At 32.0% G+C, this 13725-nt stretch overlaps 1 long non-coding RNA gene across 5 annotated transcripts; it reads left to right on the top strand.

Annotated features, from left to right (window-relative positions):
• The first annotated feature begins 6602 nt into the window (after positions 1 to 6602).
• LOC145167151 (uncharacterized) lies at positions 6603 to 8783 on the top strand. 5 transcript variants are annotated; one of them, XR_013740971.1, is made up of 4 exons: positions 6603 to 6989; positions 7098 to 7299; positions 7481 to 7591; positions 7811 to 8783. It is a non-coding gene; the product is annotated as an uncharacterized LOC145167151 (long non-coding RNA). The 5 variants fall into 5 exon arrangements; XR_013740970.1 differs by having other exon boundaries at positions 6612 to 6989; positions 7481 to 8021; positions 8177 to 8783; XR_013740967.1 differs by having other exon boundaries at positions 6614 to 6989; positions 7481 to 8021; positions 8397 to 8783.
• The last annotated feature ends 4942 nt before the right edge of the window (positions 8784 to 13725 follow it).

Genomic DNA, 13725 nt, shown 5'->3' on the forward strand with positions numbered 1-13725 from the left:
TGCCTAGAAAGATAACTCTATTTGATCAAGGAAAGTAATGTAACTATGATAGATCAATCTCAAATGAATGCATGAATTATGCTTGATTGTTGTCAAAACAAAAATTCAAACATGGATAATCAAAAAACAATTTCAACGATTTCTAGTACCAAATAAGAAATAAAAAAAGATGGAAATGAATACCTTGTTTTGAGTTGTTGTGAAGAGTTGCATTTGCTTGCATAAAAGAAAGTTTTCGAAATTTCTTAAGCCCATCTGTAGTAACTGCATCATCAATAATATGTATAAAACTAGAAGATTCCAAATATTCCCTACAACTATAGTACACAGAAAATACACAACCTATATTCCAAAGAAAAAGGATTTATACATCAAAGAACTTCATAGCCTCTTTTATCCTATGAGAACCCTTGACTAATGTGTTTAAGAGAGAATCATATACAGGAAAACTATTGGGGTCCTACCAAATTCCAACTACCATCTCTTTGAAAGTTAGTTTAACATTAACTACATCTTCTATATTCTCCCAAACCTTGCTTTCCACAAAGAATCCCTCAAAATGAATAAAACTAATCATAAACAACAAATTATGGAGCACTGAGACTTTTACCGATTTAACTTAGAATGATGAATGAAAAGATGCCAAATTTTAGAATGTCAGGGAAAGCAATTATGTTGTTGCTTTAAGCAACAATTACATACTTCAAATGGAAGAAAAACAAAAGCAAGTAAATGAATAAACATTACTCTCAACATTAAACCGTACAAATAATCATATTTTAATCAAATTTTAAAAAACTAATTGCCCATTAAAAAAACAAATTATAAAAGCGAACAAATTAAAGTAATCGACTTTACATACAGATGAAATTTTTTTGTGGATTTTAGAGGTGAAAGAACATATATTTGTAATCAACATCTAGTACAATGGTCCTAGTCAACTCCAAAACCAAAACCGGAAAAGAAATTAGTGGTGGGAGAGTTACAATCAAATGGAAATGTAACCTACCAAAGAGGTGAGAAGAGGAAGCCAGTAATGGATTGGGAAACCGCCGAGAGAGTCGACAAACGCAATATTTGATGAAAGTGGAAGTGAGTGGACGAAGGCGGCGAGGTGGCATGGACCACGCAGAAGGAGAGCCAGGCGGTCGATAACATTCTCCGACAACTCACCGTAAGACCTCAAGATCCTAACCCCGTCATGCATGTACCATCTTACCAGTAAATATAAGCCCTAAATTATATGAAATAAAATGGTTTGAAAGAGAGTATGAGAGAGTATGTGAGTTGGGGTAAAAGACGGAAGATGAATTTCATATTGGAGAGATCGAAGATGTGGAGATGATTAAAAGCATTGGTGATGTTCAGTGGAAGAAAAGGATTAGTGGAAGATAAGGATTGATAGAGGGAGCAGTGGGAGAACAGAAGAAAATGATCGACCCCTAAATCGATCGACGACGGAGGAGTGAGCGGTGGTTTTGAGGAGCGTAGGGGATCGGTGGAAGGAAGTGGAAGGTTGTTTGGTAGAAGAAGGGTATACCGACTAAGGAAGACGCCGATGATTGTACAGGGTCTGTGAGTCGGTGGTGTGTTGGACCAATACTATTGGAAAAGGAAATCGGTGGATTAAAAGAGAAGGGAAAGTGGCCTTGTTGACAGAAGAGCTGATGACGATGAGGATGTTGGTGTCATTAAAGAGAAACAAACTATCTTAATAAAAAAAAAAGTTGGTCCAATAGGAACAAAGTACTGTTCCTAAAAAGGCATTAGATTTAATATATTATATAATATCGTGTGTGTGTGTATATATATATATATATACACACACACACACACAGTAAGGTGTACTCGCGCGATGCGGCGACGGATATTAGTTTCATTTTGAGGTCCTTTCAGTGTCATCAAATAGTTCCTTTTTGATTATGTAACACTAACAAGCACTCGTATAGTTAAATCTTAAAATGTCCTATGAGAATGATTTTCATTTTTATTATAGTTTATGTAGTGATAATAATAGTATATTTACTTCACATAATGTTTATTAACATTTATTGTTTTTGGTCAATTTTATCAACCACTTATACTTTACCAAGTTTTGTTTTATTCTTCTAATGCTTAAAAATCTAAAAACTTAAAATAACTTGAAACGATATGTATATTGTCGTAAATAGATTATGTTGAGAGTTTACATGAAATACAACATGATAATTTAGTACAATAAACATAAAATAAAGTATCTTATTATTGCTTTTAATAAAAAAATTATTATATAATTCAAATTATGTTACTGTTATATTTGATTAGTTTAATTTATAACTAGAAAAGTGTCCCCCGCTTTGCGGGGGTCGGAAGCCTTCAATGTCGTTTTTCCGGAATCCTTCAATGTTGGTTTTTTTTATGCGCTACGGACATTGGTTACATAGGTAAGGCATACAAAAAGATGTTAGTAACAGACATAATGTTCAAAAGATGGGTCTTCATTCTAGGCTTCTTTTTTTAAGATTTCTTTCACCTCCTGATACATGCACATTCAGAGGCAGTGTAGGGTATTCCCATCTGTTTTGCTGGATGTTGACAGTAGGAGTTGTACATTAATCATCTCTTTCAGGCGAAATTCTGCTGCAGCCTACAAGAAATAGTAACATACTTTCGTTACTTTATTTGTTATAACATGTTGCTTTAAAGTACAATGCATTAGGAAGAAAAAAAAAATAGAGAAAGTAGAATGTTGTAAATGGAAATCTGACATGACTCTTGTTATGTTAAAACTGGTGAAATATATATTTTGGAATGTAAGGGTAAAATTGTCATTTAGTCTCTCATTCAGACACTTCAAAAAAAGAAACCGGTTTTATGTATACATTACTTTGTCATTTCGTATCCAACCACTTTACTGAGACAGATACAGGATGTAGAGTAGAGGTTTTTTCTTTTTTCACCTCATCAGGTCCTGTATAGATGAAGTAAAGCAGCTGAATGGGTAATGATGTTTGTAAATTTCTTTTCTACCTTGAATGAGACTAAAACTGTCTATACTCACCATTTATAGCACTGTACTTTCCAATTTACCATTTTATGTAACAAAATAGTTTTCTACATATGATTTGCAACCACATTTCATTATAAGACCAAAGCATGATTGTTGCATAAATTGGTAAACCAAAAAGTACAACATTGTTGAATAAATGGTAAAAATGTGAATCATTGTTGTATAAATTGGGAAAAATGAAACATTATTACATAAATAAACATTTGACCAGTGTATGTGATTGTTTTATGTAATCTCTTACCCATAATAGCAATGTACTTACATTTATTACCGATAATAGCAATATACTTTATTTTTTACTTATAAATTATAATAAGAACATACTTATGACGGTGATTTTTCTTGCAATTTCTGCCCATTTTAGTCATTGTTTCAAGTTCTTTTTGACCGGAATTGAAACAAAACCATGAAATAAGGTTCAAAACTGAAAAACGTTTTGATTTTGGACTATACACAACAAACATAAGAAAGAATAGCGACCGTTTTTGTATTTTACTCTAGTTTTTAACTGAATTTGAAAAAGTGACTTTCCTGATAGAAGACCGGTATCTAAAATGAAAAGAATTAATAAAAAAGTTATTTTAATAAATTTAAAAAATATAATTTGAAAGAAAAAACATGAAACACTTACTAAATGGGTCGGAACTTTCAAGCCTTGTCCCCTGCATTTAAAAATTCAATGAAAGAGAATAAAGTTAACATTTCTTTTAATCAATCTGATCTATTTTGTGACTTTGATATATATATATATATATATATATATATATATATATATATATATATATATATATATACACTATAGTTTTGGTTCCTTTAGAATACATAGGCTTCACGTTCACAGACTTAAAGTTCTCTATGTCACGTTAAATAGTAAGAAGCACAGGTAATTGCTATAAAGATTTATGAACCTATAACTACTCCGACATTGACACATAGTGGACACTTTTACCCTTACTTGAAAGTTGAAAGTAATTGTTATAATGATTTTATCTTTTCGTTATGGTAATGCAATGCTAGAGGTCGGAAATCAGGTTGTTTCTGATGATGAAAGAAAAAGTAAAAGGAAACATCATATAGTTTCCATAATCCTGTACACTAATACATTTACTTTATTAGAAATTAAGTAGATTAAGAACAGATAGAAAGATTCATTATATTGATATCCAGCTCATTAAAGATCACCAATATTGAATTTTACAACTAAAAACCGTTGTTTCAGGGATCAAACATAAACGTGAAGCTTCTTAATTGGCTGGGAATCGAAGAACATAAACAGGGCTTCATTTTTCTTCAAGCTTTTTTTTGTGAAAAATATTAAGAAGTCTAGCAAAAGGTGTGATAGAGGGTAGAACGGTACATGAAATTGAGAGTGCAACTGTGCAGCCAAGATATTCTACAGACTTCAACATCCCTTGTTTCTTCACAATTTGACTATTGAACTCTAAAAGCTTTAAAACAAAATAATTAAAGAAGCTAATCAGTAGTTAAAATGATGAAAGCATCAAAGATGTATTTTTCATGTCTATTTTATCAAACCTTAAATTTGCAACCGCCATCTACATCTATAGCTTCTGGTGGATATTCTACCAACAAATAACATCCAAGAACATCTGTTCTTTGTGTTTCAACACCCTTCAACATAAACTTTACAAAAAGAAATTTGTGAGATTAAAAACAAATCCCTTTATGTATATAAAAGAAAAAAAAAGTCAAATTGTAAAAGGAATAGTTAGAACAAACCAACCTGTCATTGAATGAATTCCATAGTCGATATCAGTCCTTCAATATTGTTCTGCAATTATGTAACCAAAATTAATAAAATTAAGAATATAAAATTTCAGTTAGAATAATAATTGACTTCAAAATACATTATCATACCTTTTGTTTGCATCAGTCATCATCAGGTCCATTAACTTCTTAACTACAATCCTTTGGAGCTACTATATCCGACTGGACTGCGTTGCTCTACCAACCATAACAAAACACTTACAACTTCAAACGAAAACTTCACCGTAAGCATCTACACACAAACTATAAACCAATTTTTTCAAGTTGAACATCTTGATATCGTTGATAATAACTGTTAAAAAATGGTATAAGGTCTTGACAAATGTAATAGATAAAAAGGAATTAATAATTAGATTGAAAGTTACGGTTCAATTCCGGGCTTCTTCTCGAATAAGTTGAATAGAAAACCAACTTTACTCTGTTTCCTCCAGTGTTTTGTACGACATGCAGTTACATACGCCTGAAAAAAAAAGTAATTTATTGGATAAAGAAGAAAGAAGAAGGTAAAAGGGAAGTAAAAGATGTGTCAGGATAAGAAGCGAAGGTGACGAAGCGGAGGTGACGAAAGGGGATTGACCTACTTGCATCATCGATGTTGTTTCCCTGAAAAGCTGATATGAAACAAAGAGGAGGCGCGAGCAATTGAAATCGATTTTAGGGCTTTTGTTGGGCACCACCGGTAGAAATGTAAGTGATTGGGTATGGTAACAATGGTCCTCCGTCTTCTTCTTCCCACCTGTGGCAATATCGAATAGAGTCGGAAGCAAATACAAATGAAGTCGGTGAGAAGGAGAAATCAAGAACAAATGAATATAAGGAAGCGGTAGTCCGTCGTTTCGCATGGTTTTCTTGGAGGACGACACCATCTCGCTTTTTTCTGTCTCCCTCTTCGATGTCCTCAAATCTCTCTATGTCGAACTATTCCAGTCGGAGACGCTGGAGACGGCGATGGTGGTCGAAGCGAATCTGAAGATGGTGGCGGTGGCTGCTAAAGATGGGTGAGAGCAGCGAGAAAGGGTGAGATAAACCGGATAAATCGATTGGGTTAAGAGGCGGTGATCGGTGGGGTGCTCTTAGGGCTTCGATCGAGCTGGAGAAGCGGTGGGAGAAAAAAGGCGGTGGTGAAGAAGAGAGAAACAGTGGAATTTGGAAGAGGGATAAAAGGAAGATTGTGGAAGGATTGGGAAGTACAATAGTAAACACCGTATTCACCCGAGTAACAGTAACCAACATAAGTATGGGGACCAAAATTGACAAAAAATGGGCAAGTTTACTGTTACTTTTCTTCAGAACTTTAATATATATATATATATATATATATATATATATATATATATAATTAGATTATTTTTGAGTTCCTTTACCAACATTACTTCCTTTCTATTGGACCAATTTTTCTTTTTTCTTTTTAATTTTTTTTTAAATAATGTATCTGTCTGTTAATCACCGACTCTAGCGCCTCGTTCCCGAGTTTAACAAAAAAAAAGAAGAGAAGAGAAAAGAAAGTTACGAGAGAAAAAAAGGGAAAGGAAAGGAAAACAAAATTTTCTTTTGTGTTCCCGAGTTGGAGAAAAGTGGAAGGAAAATGAATCATCTTGTTCTTTCTTTCCAAATCCTCCCAAATCGGAAGGAAAGTTAGGAGGGAAAATGATCCACTAATTTCTCTCAACTCCTTCCGCTTCTCTCGTTTAACGAAACTCGGGAACACTAAATTTTTTTATTTTCTTCTCATTTCCACGTTCACAACGGGAACAGGTGTAGATGCTTCCCACCGCCTTTCTCTTAATTGACCACTCTCCCCCTAATCGGTTCTCTAGGTAAATGTATCTTCTACCTCATCTATATCCCTCTATCTCTTCCGATTTTCACCAGGTCCTTCGATTGGAATTGTGTTACGTTATTTGTAACTCGATTCCATAGGAAAAAGCTTCAAGATTGATTCGAATCGAAAGGACCTGGTGAAAAACCCGTCACAGCCTCCGCTCCTTTCCTCCAATCATTACACTCCACCGCTCTTTCACCTAAACCCTACCCCTCCTCTTTCGCTCTTTCGCCTCCTTGAATCAATGGAAAGCAGGTCGCAGGGTAGACACCTTCTCGCAACCACCATCAGATATCGAGCCTGGAAGGCAGCGAAAGGCAATCGACTAAGGTACGTGACCCAATTTACGTTCTTATTTCATCATCTATCGTCGGTTTTTCCCTTTCATTCACTTACTCAACCGACTCTTCTCACATTGTTTTATCTATTCTTTTCCAGACCGTCGACTGCTTCAATATGCTTGATTTTATCCATTGTTCAGGGGGAAAAAGAAGCAAAGAGTTAAACCATTTTGTAAATCGATCGAACCTTCCACGATTGGAGGTCGTCACCTTCTCCTTTTGCTTATATGCTTCCCTCATGCCTTCTTACGCTTATGCTTCCATACCATAGTGACAGAGTTCAGGTATGTCGATTTAAGGTTCGTCTCTTTTTTCCCTCTTCTAGTTATTCTCTGGAAGTCCATCTTCACCTACTCCATCTTAAAGCCAGTGATTCTATTTTGACATAATGGATTCATATATAATTTTGGACAAACCTTCTATGTGAAAAAGTAACTAATTTGGGGCTTATTAGATTGGTGTTTTGTTCATAATTGGTAGGTTTGAAGATGCACATCAAGTGCTTGGTGAAATTCTTCAAAGAACCTGTAAGATTAGTTCTACTCCATCATCGACTACACAAGATTCTTTGATATCTTGTTCGATATACAGGTATAACTCTTCTTACTCTTATCTGTAAATGATCGGTCCTTTTGCGATTTTTGGAATTTCGACCCCCGATTGCGTCTCCTTCTTGCTTCCACTCCTGAAATACTTCACGTGATGAACAAATTCTTGATTTTACATCATCTTCACTCCCTTCTGATTCTGTATTCGATTAGGGCTCTACGCCTTTTCTTAAACTCTCGCATTCCTGTTTTTCGTTGTTAGGGTTAATTTTTTCCGTTCTGTGATGTACATGTCGTCGGAGATGATGAAGTGAAAAGTCTTCTGGTGAATTTCATTCCTGTTCGCTCCAACTACCACAACAACTATGAACTTATATGGGTCTCATCTGTGCCTGTCTACATCATCACTACAAAAAGATTGAATAAAACTCGCTACCAATTTTGGTCTACCAGGTGCTCGATATAATGTCTAGGTGAGTTACATCTTATTGTTTTTTATTTTATTTCAATAATTTTGAATGAATAGTCTTTTAATGATTTAGTTTCAATTCCGGTTCTTCGTGAGGGGTAAATATTCAGTTCATTTTGAAAAAAAATTATAATGTTTTTTAATTTCTGGTCATGGTAGGAATCTGTATTTACTTCCAGATATGAAAAGAGTCTCAAAGAGCTCTTAACTCACATTCCTAAACGATGTTAATGCATCCTTATGTATGCTACCACAATGTTTGTTAAATTGCTTGATGAGACCCATAACATGACCCATAGTTCCATATACAATGAGTGTGAATCTATTTAAAGTATGTTGACATTGTCAGGTTTTATGTTTGTTTTCATTGTTCAATTAGTATATGGGTGAGTCAAGTTTCAATAAAGGAAAAGGGGGTCAACCTATAAGTATATCAGACTCCCAGAAAGGGGATCTCATGATGATTTAGATGGAGCTCCTTCTTCACTGGTGATGGTAACTTTGTTTGTCTATTTAGGCAATGTACTATTGTACTTTGAAATGGTGTAATCTATACAAGTTTCGACAGAAGACTATGGCATTCATGATCAGATCAATCCATAAGAGGATCGCAATTTACTAACCTCTGATGAAAAAAACATCCGATGATTAGATAAACTTTCCTTTCCAATAAATAAATGAATAAACCATGTACTGTTACCACCTTTCGATAGTGGTTTAATCCAAATCCATCCTCCGCTATGCGGGCGCTCTTTTCTGGTTGTAATTCATTAAAGTAGATAATGTAGTTAACATATTAAAAAAAAGTTATATTTTCGTTTAATTAAACTAAGGAAACCAAGATGGAGTTAAATATAGTCATAGAATTTATTTCCTCGAATTAGTTAAAAGAGATATAATGTTCTTCAGTATAGTCATGGATAGAATGTTTTATATTCCCAGAATACGCAAGGTATTTTTACTTGTCATTTGAAATAAGTAAATTTCATAAATTATCAAAGTTTTTGCTTGTCATTTTGAAGTAAACAAATTTCATTAGTTATAATAATCATTTTTAATTGGTAAAATAAACAGACAAAAGCCAAACTAATATAATTAGATGATTTCTATTTTGGAGGCTAAGTAGTATTAAAGTAAAACAAAAGGAGTTATAATCAAATACTATATGGACTTAACATTTTTGTCGTTAGGTTGAACAGAGTAGTAGGAATGTCGTCAAAATTTATTAAAAACATATAACTTATTAGCTTATTTTGTTGATAAAAAAAATTATTATAATAATATACTTTACCACCAGCAAAACCAAAACCAAATATATATTTGTTGAACACATTTGTAATTCCTTCTGGTGACCTTATATTGTCCTCCAAAATAAGCATAAACGCTAACTCAATACTTTCTGTAATTTTCGAGGCATTTAAGTTGTACTACAAATTATAACAGTGATTCTTAATTGATAATTTCTCTTCTAGAGCTACAAATCAAAAAACAAAAAACCAAGTCTCCCCATTTAATGCCTCAAAATAATGGCATATATACATTTTTTTTAACCAACAAATTTTATTAAGAAAAAAGAAAAGAAGAAAAAAAAACTCAGCCTCACATATCAAGGCAGGTGTATAGAAAAACAGTGGTCACCACAATATAGAATATCAAGTTCCTTATACTTCTTTACATAAGTGGATTAATACACCAATCTATCCATTTATAAACTTTCTTTTTGCTTCTATACTTAAACCACATGAACATCGATGACTGAACCATGTCCACAACCTTTGTATATGCAATCCTTGATTGATTGAAGGTTCTATCATTTCTCGCTTTCCACAGACACCACATCGTAACCATAGCATATACCCACCAAGACCTTTTTCTTTTTTAGACAGTTCCCCCATGACGCCGCAAATTCTAGAAGTTCAGATACCTTATCAAATGAGGGCATCGAAATACCACACCATCTAAATACCCATTCCCAAGTAGCTTTGGTAAAGTGACATACACACATTAGGTGGTCAGTTGACTCCTCTGCTAAATTACATTCACCGCACGTAACCGATGCAATATTGATTCCCCAATTCTTGGATCATTGTCCTGTTTTGTTGACTACTAAAGTGGTGGATTTTGGTCCTCCTCCATTCAAACTATTCAACTCTTGGTTTCGGAAAGATGGTTTTAATGAGACAGTCACACAATCATGGTTGGAATTTAGAGGTTACGGTACTCCTAACTCCTATCTGGCGGCTAAGTTAAAACATCTGAAAAATGAGATTAAGGCATGGAGGAGACTGGATTACCCTAAGGAACTAGCTAATCTTAAAAAGATTAAAGATCGTTTGCAGGAGCTAGACTTAAGTGTTGAGTCTAGAGTTCTTAGTAATGATGAAATCTCAGAGAGGAGAAACCTATTCCAAAAAATTGTTGAGGCGGAAAAAAATAATGCCCATGACTTAAAGCAAATATCTAGAATAAAATGGGTTGTGGATGGGGATGAAAATTCTAAATTCTTTCACACCTTCGCCAACAATAAAAAAAACGAAAAACAAAATAAATGGGCTGCTAATAAATGGTGAATGGAAAACAGAACCAGATGAAATAAAAGGCGAGGTATTCCGATTCTTCAAAAACAAGTTTTGGCATATATACATATCCTCTAATTTTTAGAGGTTGTCTAAGAATCAAATCCCGCTCATCTAGCCGTCACCATCACATATATTTGGTCAACAAAGGTAGCTCCATCTTCTCCTTTGTGATTAGAATAGACCTCTTTCAATACAATCTTGCTTTTCCCCTTATGGCTATCCAAGACCACTGTATATTTCCCAGCTAGCTTGAAAGAACATCCCCGGAAATACAATACAAACAATTAAGCAATTAATCAATACTTTCATTATTTATTGACCACACACCAATAATCCAGGTGGAACCAAGGAAGGGATGTTATTTTATAACAATAAGAAAACCATTTCTTGATATACAATACATAAATAAAATCGAAAACATAATGGTAAAGTAGGACATCTGCTAGAATACCGACAACAAAGATGAAGACACAAACAAAAATTTAAGCTATCACTGACACTAATTTTAGGGAAGATATGAGCATTACCAATAACTACCGGAACACAGATTCAAACATCATGTAATAGACTCAAAAGTTATTAGAGAGAGAAACCATTATCAGATCCGCATTTCGGTCACCTCCTTCCAAACTAACTCAAAAATCATATCTAAGGTTTCTAACAATGGTTCTGGAGCGACTGTAGTTGGTCGTGGCTGGGGGCAAAGATGATGATGGAGTTTGAAAGTTGTTATGAAAATGGTGGTTAAAGCGGTGATGGATGATGTTGAATATGGAAATGGGGTTCGGTTTTTCAGAGTAAACATGGAAAATGTCAGGTTTTTTTCACAGAGAGGAGGAGTGGCTTCGGAGGAGCTTTGGTGGCTGATTGTGGTGCAAGTCATTGTGGTTGACGGTCGATTCAACTGTGGAGGGAATATTTTAGGGTTTATAGAGAAATGGTGAAAGACGGAAGGTGGCGACGCTTCTACAATCGAAGAGGAATAGGGTTTTATAGAAAATAGAATACCAAATGAGACAAGTATATAATACTAGACAAATATCCGCGCCTTGAAAGGAATAAATTTATATGGTTAAATTTTTTGTAATCATACGTTATTGAAAATATTTATGTCATTTTTATTAACTATAAAATAATAATAATTACATCTAGTTGATGCAAAATTATAATTAATTTGCACAATAAATAATATAACACTTATTAAAATCAAATCATTTAATGGTCTCTGCTCATCTTTACGTGTGTATAAAATTAGTTGTGGTGAGTTAGTGAAACATGTGGAAGATATGATGAATAAATTATTGACCCATATTTAAATTGTCGCACTACTCCAGGGCATGATGCATAGCCTTATATTTGCATCGAGGGATTATTCGAGCATTGAACCCTAGTTAAAGAAGTTCTTTTTCCAAAAAAAAAAGTTATAGTACTCACTATTTTAATTAACTATTGTTATAATTTATTAACTTTTAAATTTTTTGATGATGTTTTAATTTCATCATTAATATTATTTAAATTATCAACCACTGTTTGTAATGTAAAATAATTTATTTTATAATTTCATGTTATTTTTAACTATTATTATTATTATAAATTAATTAGAAACAACTTAATTGAATTTTAGTTATTATATTTATCGTATTTAGTAATTTCATTTCAACTATTTTAAAAAACATGTATTGGATTTTTATTACTTTAATTTTTAAACTTTACACTATATTTTTATATCTGTTTGATATATTAATTTAGGTTATGCATTTAACATTATATTGAAGTCAACAAATTTGGTATACCATATTGATAATTCAATAAGTCTTCAGTTTATGATAATATTTATAATTAACAACATATTTAGGTTAATAAATTAAATATATTATGTGGAAATATGAAGAGTTAGGAGTTTTAAAATGATGTGGTAAAAGAAAAAATGCTTCCTAAATTATTTAAATTATCAACCACTGTTTGTAATGTAACATAATTTAATTTACAACTTTATGTTATTTTTAATTATTATTATAAATTAATTTAAAAACAACTTAATTGAGTTTTAGTTATTATAAAAAATAGTTTTTGGACATCTTTTAGTTAATTTGATTTTTAGATTTAAGATTTTTTATATTTATCGTATTTAATATTTTCCTTTCAATTATTTTAAAAAATATATGTTGAATTTTTAAAACTTTATTTGATATTTTAGTTTAGGTTTTAATTTTTACACTATATTTTTAAGTTTATTTAATATATTAACTTATGTTATGTATCTAACACAATATTGAAGTCAACAAATTTAGTATATCATATTGATAATTCAAGAAGTCTTTCGTTTATGATAATGTTTATAACTAACAACATATTTAAGTTAATAAATTAAGTAAATTATATGGAAATATGAATAGTTGGGAGTTTCAAATTGATGTGGTGAAAGAAAAAATTCTACCTTTATAGTATGGTACTAGGCGAATGCCCGCGCGTTGCGCAGAAACACCTATATAGTTGAAGTCTTTAAAAACATATGTTTTTTTAAATATAACAATAAAGTTGTTAAATTTGATATAATAATTTGTATACTAAATTGATATAATATATTGATTATTTTTAATTATATGATAATATATACATCTATTATAACTGCATAATCTCAATCGTTTGAATGACTTCTACCCGCAAGTTACACTTGAATAAAATTAAATATAATATATGGTTTAATGGTATTTATAGTTGTTGTTATTTTTAATTAATTTTTTAAAAACTATTCGCTTAATGTTTTAATTTCTATCATTATAAATATTTAAAACATCAAACATTGTTTTTTTGATATTACAGGTTACAATGTAATCATTTATATAGAGTTATTTTTAACTATTGTTATTATAACTTGTTTTAAGCTATTTATTTGTAAACTTTTAAGATTATAAAAGTATCTTTAAGAAATATTTTAGTTAAACTGAGATTACAATTTAATTTTTTCATATATTACTACAATTTATCACTTTTAACTATTTACAAAATATTCTTTGGTTTTTTAATTGGAACTGAAATTTATATTTAAGTTGACACTATAATGTTATATTTAAATTAACAATTTAAGTATATTGAAAACTGTTCAAAGTTGTAGCTTTAAACTGATAA

This window comes from Lactuca virosa, chromosome 1, assembly GCF_052849685.1.
Source record: "Lactuca virosa cultivar CGN04683 chromosome 1, Lactuca_virosa_CGN04683_v6, whole genome shotgun sequence".
NCBI lineage: Eukaryota > Viridiplantae > Streptophyta > Magnoliopsida > Asterales > Asteraceae > Lactuca > Lactuca virosa.